The following is a 12221-nucleotide window of genomic DNA, read 5'->3' on the forward strand; positions in this document are numbered from 1 at the left end:
AGAAGAAGAAAAATCTGCAAACTGATATAAATGAAATTTTCCGTGTTTAACAACCCTGCAAGACGAACTCATCCTTACTGAATGGTTTCATCATGCTCTGCTCATGCTGTGCGTTTTAGAGACGCTGCAGTGGCTGATTTTGCACTCGCAGGAAAGTGCTCAACTTACATCACCATAGAAGGGTGACATTGAGGTGAAATGTAGGACTTACATGCAAACAGAGCAAACTTCAGGTTGCCTCATACACACAATAACACACACACACACACACACACACACACACACACACACCATCAGTCTATATGTGGAGGAAACATGGTTTCTTTCTCTCTTCATCAAACACAGTCTCTGTGCAGGATTTAATTTCAGTGCCAGAAAACAAATATTTGCTCATCGTGTGACTTTCACACGTTGCTTGTTGCTGTTCTGTCAGTGCTCATGAGAACAACAAGTCATTCTGCATTCATATGATTTTGTGCCGAGCTGCACTTCCTCTTTGTTTCCCCTGATCAGCGTCAGACACAACCATCTTTCAAAGAGGACTTTTTTTTCTCACAGATTTTTGCAGCGCTAGAAGCGACTTTAATTCCTGTCAGTGTTTCAGTAAATCACTGAGCCACTTTGATGTGCAAATAAATCAGTTGTCTCAGGTTGCAGGTCAGGCCTGTGTATCCTGCTCTCCTGCAATGCCTCAAGAAGAGATCCATGCTGCTGCATTAGACATGAAGACAGCAGAAAAGCCCACTCAGATAGTCATGAGTGGCCTTTTCACACTGCCGGTGGGTCTTTACTCTCATAAGCGGTAAATAGACAGCAGCTTATATCGTGCTTTTAACCTTGTGCAGACAAAGCCTGATCAGCCAGCACCATGTCCTGAGCTCTGCTTCCACTTCACAGGGCCACCAACACGTCCACTGGATGTTTACACTGATCCCTTCACAGACAAATCCTTTGGGCTACTGTGTCTGTTTGTGTGTTTATGTTTGTGTGTGTGTGTGTGTGTGTGTGTGTGTGTGTGTGTGTGTGTGTGTGTGTGCCTCCCTTGGGCCACAACACAGCTCGTCTGCACTGAGCCTCATGGAGTGACATACTGAGTGTGTTCCTCAGGTCCTCAGTCAAACACTGGGTGCCAGGGGACGAGCCATGAAAGAGTGAACAAGGACAAGTGGTCCTTCGGGCCTGAACCACCTTTATGAGCCGAAACTGTAAAGCAGAGGATAAAATATAATAAATGTAACAATGTTTCCACATACTGGGCTGTTTCCTATAATGTTGAATATGTATTACAAAGCTGGCCTGTAGACTGCTGAAGAAACTCTTCCACATCTGGACTTTGATAATCCTTTGAAACACAGCGTTCACCATGTTCTAGAAAAAGGGCTGAATTTTATTTTCAAAGCAAATTAATATTTACATCAAACATTTTGGAGACATTCAAACAAACTCTGCTGCACTGACCTTGTAGGTTCTGTTACTGTCATTAGAGTTGGTGGGAACCAAACAGACGATCTGCTGTGGGTTTCATTTAAATCAGACTCTGGTGCAATTTATTTCAAATATAAACTAGACGGACGACTGAATGTGTTCTGTTTGAGCCTCTGAGCCTGATTAATGCTTCATGCAAGGGTTTAACATGAGTCCCACCATACATGGGTCAGATCTAATCCATTGATGGCACTACATACGTGTGTTGTACATGATCAGACAAATAGTCCTTTAACTTTATTTATCCCAATATTTACATTATTTCATCACCTTTGTTCCACCTGGCATGGCGACCTGCACAAGTACTAAAAGAGGAGTTACATCGAGGTAACATATGAGGCTATGTTTCATGTTCAGACTGAAAAGCAGACCGACTGCAGTGAAATCACTCTGTAGTTAATTCATATGTACACAGAACATCCATCAATTATCTATACCACTATTCCTTGTCCTTGGTCCATGTAGCACTGATGATGCTGTGTTACAAAACTGCACAATAAACAAGTTACAGGGCTGTAAACACAGAATGGACCACAACTAAAAGCAACAATGTATTAATATTCCTGTCTCAGACCAGTTGAAAAAAAATAAGTCAAAGAGCAAGCTAATAAAAATGTGTTAATCGTACAGACCTGTCGTAGTACTCTAGTGAAAGTGGAACTGCAATAACACCCTGAAGTATTTCTGTTCCAGGATTTTATTTAGCAGGAAAATCACAAATCCTAAAGCTGGATTCTCACTTCCTTCAAGAAGAGAATTAAATAGAAAATATAGCTGACTATAATTTTTAATGAACTACTTCTTAATGAGATCACAAAGAAGGACATGCTGGAGTAATCAGTGATCATTTGAGGTCACCTTTAAGTACCATCCAGAAAGCAGCACTCAACATGTTTGACTTTCTTACACTCTTTGTAACACGGGCTCTTCAGTTTGTTGAGTAGTACTCAGAGGCTCTTAGCAAAGCGCTGGACGGTCAATACACTGCAGCCAAAACCTTCACAACATTCACATTATTGTTAAAAACAAAGTAACCCATCAAAGAAGAAGAACAAGCAGCACTTTGAAGCCTCCGGCTGCTGCTCAGACAGTGAGACAGCATTTAGTGCTGCTTTCTGCTTCCTGTTTCTCTGTCAGGCCTCGACACCAAGCAGCAGGACGTGTCCGGGACAGGGCTGTGATTATCTTCTCACATTACATGGCACGTTAATTAGCTCGAGAGTTGTGTACACAGAAGATCAAGATGCATCAAACACAAATATATATTTTTTTGACAAGTGTGCCCTGTGATCTTTTTTGCTTGTTAATTTAAAGCAGAGAACAGATCTTACAATCACTGAAACCTGCATGACATCTCATAGATAACCTTTCCTACCCCAGAGTCATCATAATACTCTGACTTTCTAATTCATGCTGCAGTGAGTGAGGAAGATGAAACAGTGAAATACTGAGGTGAGCCCCCACTGTGCCCTGAAAACTCAACATCTGATTTATAACATTTTGCTCATTAGCTCAAGGCTCAAAGTATTGTCTCACCGTCTGCCTGCTGTCTCTGGCTGTGATTATGTAGGTTTCTTGGTAGTCCCTGTTAGGCTCATAAATATGAGTTGAAATAGTCTTAATAACAAACATCACATAGATTGAAAAGCAAATAGATATACACTGATCAGCCAAAAGATTATGACCACAGACGGGTCGAGTGAACAACCATTGATTATCTCGTTACTATGGCTCCTGTCAGCAGGTGGGATGTGTTAGGCAGCGAGTGAACATTGTGTCCTCGAAGTTGATGTGTTGGAATCAGGAAAAAAGGGCAAGTTTAAGGATGTGAGCGACTTTGACAAGAGCCAAATTGTGATGGCTGGACGACTGGGTCAGAGCGTCTCCAAACCTGCAGCTCTTGTGTGCGTGGTGAGCGAAGGCTGGCCCATGTGGTCCGTCCAACAGAAGAGCTACTGTAGCTTAAACTGCTGAAATAGTTAATGGTGGTCCTGATAGAAAGGTGTCAGAACACACAGAGCGTATCAGTTTGTTGTTTTTGGGGTTGCATAGCTGCAGACCAGTCAGGCTGACCCCTGTCCACCGCCAAAAGTGCCTTCAATGGACACATGAGCATCACAACTGGTCCACAGAGTAAGAGAAGAAGGTGGCCTGTCTGATGAATCACGTTTTCTTTTAGCAGATATCAATCTAATCGAGCATGGATGTGCTGGACAAACAAGTCTGATCCATGGAGGACCCACCTCGTAACTTACAGGACTGAAAGGACCTGCTGCTAACAACTTGGTCTAGTGGAGTCCATGCCTCGATGGGTCAGCTGTTATGGTGACAAAAGTTGGTCCTACACAATATTAGGCAGATCATAATATTATGGCTGAGTCTTGAGTGACAGTGTAATAAAAATCTAACTCGCAACAACTAACTGATAAAAGATCTGCAGCATCTACTGTTTGTGCCGGTTTGTGTGTCAGGAAAGTGAGACAAAGAGAATGAGAGTGAGTCCTCGGGGGCAAAAACAGCTCGTCTGTGCTGAGAGAAGCTGAGTGACAGAGCCAGAGCTCCTCCAGTGTCCTCTAATGTGGGCCAGAGAACGTCAGGCTTGAGCGTGAACAGGGTGAAATGGTCACTCGGGACTTCAAAAGCTTTGGCAAACTTAGTAAAAACAACAAATGAGCAGATATAAAATGTGCTTCTGCATGGTGGACTGATTTAAACTTTAAGCGCCTGACACAGATGACAGTGGAGACTGAATGAACACAGTGTCAAACACAAAGGGAGTGTCACTAAAGAGTCGAGGCTCAATGTTCGGTTAGAAGACTTGAAAATGAGGAGAAATTAAAATCGTGTCATTAACAGTCAAATAATTCTTATTCTAGGAAAACTCTGACATCACGGACATAAAGCAGATATCCATGTTGCTCTGTAGACGGTATCGTTAGGATTCCTTTGACACATCGACACTGATGCTGCTAAATGATACTGATAAACCCCGTCTCAGGCTGACAGCTGAGAGGCTCCAAATATGACCTGGATGTGTTTTGATGTAACTTTCTCTCAGTAAATATTAATGTTGAGTGTTTATTTATAGATTTGTACACACTCACTAAAATGACTAACCACTAGGTGCTGGTCACTGACTGATCAGCTACACAACAGTCCCTCTTTTATTCCTCTCACTCCACCCAGCAGGGCTGCTAATGATCAAGAAAGAATCACACAGATCACACGCATCAGACACAAACTCACAAACAGAAAGCAGCCACATCTGTGGACATGAGGGCACACAAACACTTGCATCTTTCTCTCAACCATCACACACACAGTGACACACACACACGAGCCCCTGTGCAGATCAAGGCTTATCCACCCGCAGTGGTGGTCGCCCCGCAGGATGATGAAGGCTTGGATCCAAAGTAGCAGCTTATATCTGCAGATCAATGGCTGACCTCCCACCAGCTACAGCCCGACTGACCAGCACTACGACACAGCTTAAAACACAGCCAAAGGCTCTGCTCCGAGCTGCAGGACGAGTATTATATCAGTGTAATGATTCTCCCCAGAAGCACAGACTCTGTCAGACTGTCACTTTGTGTTTTCTCTCTCGCTCTCTCTAGTTCTTTGTCACTTCTTCTATTGTTGTTGTTGTCACTGCCTCGAACTCTGTATTTCTGCCTCTGCCTATGAAGGAGAGGCGACCTGTACAAAGAACAAAAGCATAAAAGAGCGATATTTCTGCAGGAGCACAAGGTGGATCCTGTCTGTAATGTAACTGTTGTTTCCAAAGCTGAGAAAGTGCTTTGAAATGTATGAAACCAAGAAAGAATACTGCTGCTGTTGGAGACTGTGTGTGTTTCCATCAGGAATCAAGATGTCTGAAAGTTTATTTCTCTTGGTTCACTAAACATAAAGTGCAGAAACGGTCAGACAGGTTTCAATAAAGCTGAAGTGAAACACGCACAGGTGCATGTTTGTTCATTTGAAAAGGCAGTAAAACATATTTAGTTCTGTCAGCTGAGATCTGTGAGTTCTGTTTCCTCCTGTCTGTGTGTTTATCTGTCAGCTGGACTCCAAACAACAAGGTTAGGGCTTGTTTGTGTGTCGAGTGTGAGAGCTGTGAGCGTGTTCAGGTTCATTATTTCAGTCGTCCATCAAATGTTCTTCATCTAAGAGAACAGACGAACTTTGGTTTGAATCAATACAGGAGTCTCCACCGTCCGTGTAGCGGCTCACGTTTCAGTTTGATGAAGCTCCGACTTCAAGCGTCTTCTCACACTTGTAGTCTGTTCTCCTCTGACTTACATGCTGATTACATTGATTTGTTTTATCTGGCTGCCAAAACGTTCTCAGTTCAGGACTGCAGCTGCTTCTGCTGCGCTGCTGACATGAAACAGTCTCAGTGGTGTTCTCATGATGGCAGGGATCTGCAGGCTCTTGTGTGTCTGCTCAGGATTAATATTGATTGTTATATTGTGGAGATTTTTAGACGACCTCGAGGTGGGATGGTGCATAAGGCATCAGTTCAGCAGCCTCTCTCTTCATGTCCATCGTGCATTAAAGCTGAGTTTACTGTCCGTCAGTTTGCAGTGAAGAATTGACCATGTTTGCTGATGACACCTTTGTGAGGCAGGTTTATACTTTATTACTTTATATTTGTTATTAGTGTGAATCAAGTGAAAACTGTTAGTGTTGCTTCTTCTTGAGAAATAACATCTTTGTTACTTTTTAACATTTTTTAAGACTTGACTCGATGTGTCATATATTTTTCCAATCAATCCATCAATCAGTGTTTGTTATAATGTTGCCAAATCAAAAGAGAAATTGTCTCCTGAGCCTTTAGACACAGAGCCGTCTCGACTGTACGTTTATTTACAGAATGAAAAACTCCACCATGAGCAGGTACTTCGTCAGCAGCAAGAGAAACTGCTGTTTGCTTCTCTTCTCTCAGTCTCTGTCTGCTTGATTATTTCCTGTTTGACTGTGTTTCAGTATCTGCCCATCTCTCTGACCCCTCTGAGGGTGAAACAACATCTCATAGAGCTGGGATGAGTTTGTGCGTTTTGTGTCTGACTCAGTTTCTAGAACAGTCTCCGATGTGCGACGACCACAGCACGTCATCGTTTCTCTCTCTTTAGTCCTTCGCCTCAAGTCCACATTAAAATATGCATGACTTTGTGTTACAGCTGTCAAGTCTGTGGGCTCAAACTAATCAGAGTAAATCCTTATGAGAAACATGGAGGATAAACAAGTGATTAGAAGGCCAAGCTTATGATTGTCTGTGTGAGAGAGAGACACACCAACCCACAGTTAGCCAGCAGAGCTTATTCTGCCAGGACAGCTTCACTACCTAATCCCACCCTGTTTGTCAGCCCCTCCAGCCCCACATAGATCATGTTCAGCCCAGACTGCAGGAGCTGGAGGTAACAGCGCTGCAGAAGCTGGAGTGGACGTGTTGCCTGAAGATGTTAACAGCAGCGAGAGAAGTAAAGGAACTTGCAGCAGCTGGTGCTCCAGTAGATTTATGATCAGATGTCATTTCTGTTTTAATGTTCAGTGCAGTCCTTAATGTAGAGAGCCGTGTCCCACTGAGGCCTGAAAGACAGTGATTGTTACCTCCAAATGTAAGAACATGAACAGGTATCAACCTGAATCATGTGGGAGGTGTAGAAACGCTTCCCTGCCTACCACTCAAACTCGAGCAGATACGGAGCAGCACTCTCTTGGGAAAACCCAACTCCAGCTTCATTTCAGAATAAAAACCCTGCAAGTTTTTCACAAGTTCAAAGCACCCAGAGAGAGAAAGCGAAGCGGCCTCTGACCCTGTCGATATTCAAAGTCTCGGAGGCATGTGTCACTCTGAATGCTGCGCTGCATTCGTACAACCCTCTGCCAAGCTGATCACAAAAACCCCTCGGGGACGTGCAGCCTTCCAAAGGACGATGGACAGAGCGAGAGCGAAGAAAAACATGAAGGGAGGCAGCAGAGAAGTGGCAGAGCAATGCATTGTGGGCCTACAATGTCCAATACATTCATCAATTTAGACATAAATTCAAGAGGAGGAAAGTGATGGAAAATCATTAGGGTAGAAAATACAAGGATTCAAATGACTTGCTGCGGGCAGCTTGTGATTGCTTTGTGATGGCAGGGCCCAACAGAGAGCTGATCTAACTAGTGACAGTCTCCCCAGGCTGCAAATCACTAATTACTTATTAATGAGGAGATGAGGAAAGTCTGGGCTTTCAAAGTAAACACTGGTGAGCAAATGGAGAGACAGAGATGGTGAAGAAGGGCAGAAGAGAGTGAGGAGCCTTTGAACGTCACATCGGGACAGAATTGAGTTTTAATTTGAGGTGACGTCATTAAATACAAAAACAAAAGAGGTTTTTGCTCAGAGAGCAGGGATGTGTCCAGCGCAGTCTGACAGTGTTAGTGCGACAGAAAAGGAGAGAGGATGTACGGAGAGAGGGAAAGGTCAAACAACACAAGGCCAAGAGAGAGAACACAAGACAGGAAGGCAGATAAAACACAAGAAGAAGAACAGATAAGTACAGAAATGGAAATGGAAAAGAGACAGACCTATCTGTGGTGACCTTTACAAAGAAGTGAAGCACAGAGGAGTGCAGTCAGGATCAGGCTAATACACCGAGGAGAACATCTTTATCCAACCTTTTCTCCTGCTGATATTTCAGCAAACAATGACCGATAACAAACAGCCGAGACACCCGACCTGTAAACCTGAACTGTGTCAAAGGTCAGAATCAGCTGACTCAAACATCTGACCTCAGCTAAATCCACTTCTCTGGTCATAACCAACACTGAAGCTGCCTCCTTCACCTGCTAAACCTCTGAATAACAAAAACAACTCCTGCAGCCTGCATGAATCTCACACTTCTACCTTCACACTCTCACATATTAGAAGCTCATTTGCATTCATCAGCAGCAGCATCCCCGGGGGGAATCAGTGAAAATACGTAGGATTGTTTAGTCAAAATTATAATACAGCTGGGGCAGTTTATCTTTGAAAAGCCCGTTAATTTGTTCAGGAGGAAATGTGTTTTCATTTGCATGTTGAATAAGGAGAAGCTGGAGAACCATTTTCCAACCTGTTCCACCTCTCTCTTCATGGCTAATGAGGCAGCGAGCAGCCAATGACTGATTCCACCGGGAGCCTTTAGCATGACAAACACACCATGACGTTACAGTCAGCACAGAGCACGTCCACACATGTAGGTGTGTGTGTCAGCACATCTGTGTGCAGGTGTCTGAGTGTAAATGTGTATATTCATGGATTTGTGCGCACAAATGAGTATTTTTCCAGCTGCCTGCAATTACATTCAATATAATTACATTAGATTAGTTTAGATTACATCAAATCAGCCAATTACACAATAAAGCAGAGAGAAATGGCTCTAAAACAGCTCTTCTGTTAAGAGAGATGATTTTGTTGTGCATCCAAAGTAACAAAGCTGGTTAGTAAGGCTGCACAATACGGGGAGAAAATCAGATTTGCACTAGAAAATGCAATTTCTGAAGAAAGTGTGGTGTGAATGCTGCATGCTGAAAAAGCTGGTGCTTTGCTGCCAAAGCTGCTTCTAATAAGTAATGTATGAAAGATGTGGAATATATGGTAGAAAAACTGCTAATGCTGTGCTTTAAAGTTGAATGAATATAAGTCATGTATAAAAGATTTGAAGATCTAAAAGTTGAATAAAATCAGTAATGGAAGAAAGATGTGGTTTAAATGTTTATTAATGTAAGTGTGATGTCTTGCTGTGTGTTGAATGATAGATGTTGAATATCTGTTGAACAGCTGAGGCTAAATAAACTGCATTGTCATGTTTAATGTGTGAAGAAGACGGAGGATGAAATGATGAAGAGGATGGTGGAGGTGATGAAGAGGACGTTGAGTTGAAATGTCAGACGAGCCTTGAAAGATGCTTGAGAAAGTGTAAAATGTCTGTTCTCTGTGTGTGTTTGTGTCAACTGACCTCTAACTGAACTCAACTGTTGCCATGGTGATGGTAAATTAGTAACAGCTGTTTGACTCCTTGATTGGACAGTTGATTTCATTGAGATTTCAGGTGAATACACCATCTCAAACTTCTGTCAGTATGCCAAGTCCGTAAATGCTATCAGCAAACGGATCAAACCAGAGCATCATAAGACTCTGATGACGCAGTCGGGTAAATCTCATGTCTCTACTGCCAGAAATGTGGCCAGGGCAGCGAAATACAAAAGTGCTCACATTCAGTGTCCTCCTGAAATTTCTGACAAGTTTTAACATTGGAGTCGATGGGGCAGTTGGTCACATTTCTGTTCAAATAGGCATCTTCTGAAAAAAGTGTACATTCTTCTGCTTTGATAGCCCATCTAACACAAGCAGCACAAGAATACCTACGCTTTGATGTTTTAATTATGTCTGTGGAGTGAAAATTGTGGGCTCAGTTGCAATTTTTCAAGAAGGTGTCCGAGATATTTTCACCAGCCTCTCCATTCTGACGATGACATCACTCACTCTGAGTCAGAACATCCAACGCAATACACACTCATGTTAAACACCCTGAAGGCTGAAAAACTTGATGAACTTTGAGAGGTCACTGTGAATACTGTATGACTGATGTGAAAAAGTTGAGTTAACCTGAAAGAGCCCAAAGTGTTGGGAATAAGGGGAACGGAGTTCCTAAGTGAATGTATGAATGAGTCATGAAGTCTTGACATTTTGAACATCCCGCACATTCAATTCAATAAGGAAAAACTTTTTGGAAAACCTGGAATATTTTGGAAAGCATGGATGGTCTGTATGACTTTAATACATTGAAAAATGTGGAAGGAGTTACTTTGTACTTGCTTGCAGCATTCACACCAATTATTTTGCATACACAGATTTGGGGGGTTGCAAGGGATGGCCATGGCCACTGTGAGCTTCATCCTGGCCACCCCAGTCTTAATTGTGCGCTGTCCAGGTATATTTAAGCTCAAGTATATTTGGCGACTAATTCTATCATGTTTCTTATTTAATCCGTCGAGGATCGTCATCCAGGGCTGATTAATTACTGAACATTCTCTCCTCACGCTCCGCCTCTCCCGTATCTGTCACGGGCAGCGTCTCCACACATGCTCATCAGAGAAACACACACACATACAGTGAGAGACGACTTCTAGTATATCATCCTGTAAATGCATTGACTAAGGTGTGACGCTCCCTTTTAAATATGGACCTTATTATGCAAATATGTTACAGTCCACAAAGTACCCTCCTGCATGAAATTAAAGTCTGCATTTATTGTAAAAAGGACTCAATGGAAGATAATTAAAAGTACTGCAGCACTGACTGAAGCAATAACATGTAGCACGTTTGACTGTTATAGACACTATGACAAGGCTAAACTTCACAAATAGAGTCGAAATAATAGGAAGCAAAGATTTAAATTCAGGGGACACAGACGACAAACTGAGGAATGTTACTCTACAGCCTCCATGTTTTAGAAAATACATTCATGTTTGCATTACTGTTCTATTTTTCTTACCACTATGATGCACTGATTGCATCTGAAAGTAGCACATGGAGGATTAAAAGCTGTTCAGACAGTTGTGTTGTTTCTTCACAAGTTGCAGCAGACTGTTGTGGAGGAGAAAGGAGACACGGGCACGATGGGCAGGAAAAATAATGGGGAGAAGAGAACATAAATAAGTCACGATGCCTCAGTCGCTGGTAGAAACACAGCAGACTGACTTGTAAAGTAAGTTCTCCTTAAACTCACGAACACCAGAGCAAAGGCAAACACTGTGCGACAGAATGCAAACACACACAGCCGGAGAGCAGCGCCGAGCTTTAGGATCCAACACAACAAGTCAAAACACCAGTCATGAACAAGGATCCACACCACGCCTCCTCCTCCTCCAGGGATCAGAACTTAAATTAAAACATCATCATGAGGATTACAAATGCTTAAAGGGTAAAAGGTAAACGTTTTTTATTACCAGGAAATCAAACAGTTGAGAGAGCAAGAAATTAAAAAGCACCCTGTAAGATAAAAGCAAAGCACAACAAAGCTGATTTTAGCGTTCAGATGTTCAGTTACAGATGTTGGTAAGCTGGCACTCGAGTTCTGTAAAGCAGCCTGTGATTTTCAAACTCTTTGAGGTTTAATCTTTTGGTTGCTAATGAGCTATTTTGAATTTGAGCTCCACGCTATCCCAACAGAAAAACATAAAGATGATGAACGCGTGCAGCACTGGTGCAAAAAGACACTAAAGGAGAAATACTTCCTATTTACACACACGCTGACATGTGTGATAAACACACACACACACACACACACACACACACACACACACACACACACATTGCGAGCGCTAATACTTCATGGGAGTTCATCATCACTGGAGTGAGAGAAAAAGCAATGAGGCTGTTTGGCACATTTCCTGCTCAGCCAGGGTTGACAAATTGCCAAAGCGCTCTGTCACAGCTCCACTTTAAGGCCGCTAACTGTTTCCTCTGCCGGGATTTAGATCTCAGCATTAAAGTAGCTGAAATGCATATTCCTTACACCTTCATCTGCATCACGCAGCACGGAGCAATTACAGTCACTTTGAATGGTAATTTGCATGAGACAGAGCTCAATGAATCAACGACTACTTGTTGTTGTTGTGTGCAATCACATCACATGAAATATTACTGAGACGGGCAGTTTTGAAGGTGAGAACATGAAAACAATCTTCATCAACAGCACAGAGGT

At 42.7% G+C, this 12221-nt stretch overlaps 1 pseudogene; it reads right to left on the bottom strand.

Annotated features, from left to right (window-relative positions):
* The window catches only part of LOC138602372 (transmembrane protein 132C-like), a 79027-nt pseudogene that overhangs the window by 27285 nt on the left and 39521 nt on the right, over positions 1-12221 (bottom strand).

This window comes from Semicossyphus pulcher, unplaced genomic scaffold, assembly GCF_022749685.1.
Source record: "Semicossyphus pulcher isolate SPU_LCO1_2020_fin unplaced genomic scaffold, fSemPul1.0.p SCAF_22, whole genome shotgun sequence".
Taxonomy (NCBI): domain Eukaryota; kingdom Metazoa; phylum Chordata; class Actinopteri; order Labriformes; family Labridae; genus Semicossyphus; species Semicossyphus pulcher.